The sequence below is a fragment of the Mastomys coucha genome, unplaced genomic scaffold, assembly GCF_008632895.1.
Source record: "Mastomys coucha isolate ucsf_1 unplaced genomic scaffold, UCSF_Mcou_1 pScaffold9, whole genome shotgun sequence".
Classification (NCBI taxonomy): domain Eukaryota; kingdom Metazoa; phylum Chordata; class Mammalia; order Rodentia; family Muridae; genus Mastomys; species Mastomys coucha.
Window position 1 is genome coordinate 95,439,815 of NW_022196915.1, and position 470 is coordinate 95,440,284.

A 470-nucleotide genomic window follows, 5' to 3' on the forward strand; every position below is an offset into this window, starting at 1 on the left:
AATCCGCCTGCCTCCGCCTCCCAAGTGCTAGGATTAAAGGCGTGCGCCACCACCGCCCGGCTGGAAAGCTTTTTAAATACTTTATTTTCTCCATTAAACTGTCCACCATTATTATAAATAATAATTAAAAATAATTATTATTTAGGCCTAGTAGTTGTGTTTAATTCAGTATTTAATGTACACAGATTAACTGATTTAAACTGTCTATAAGTTGTTAGTCTGGCTAACTTTCTTTGGCTGGCTTCAGGAGGGTTTTACCCAAGCCTGCACTCTGTCTGCATAAATCATATCAATACAAAGTTCAATCAGATTACATTTCTCATATGTATTTTTGCCAGTTAATGATTTACCTACATTTTTCAAATGTTACTTTCTAAAAGTTGGATGAATCCTGAAAATATCAAACAAACAGCATATTTTGATAACTTTTTTTATTTTATTTTTAATTTGTTTTGTATTTTTGAGACAGA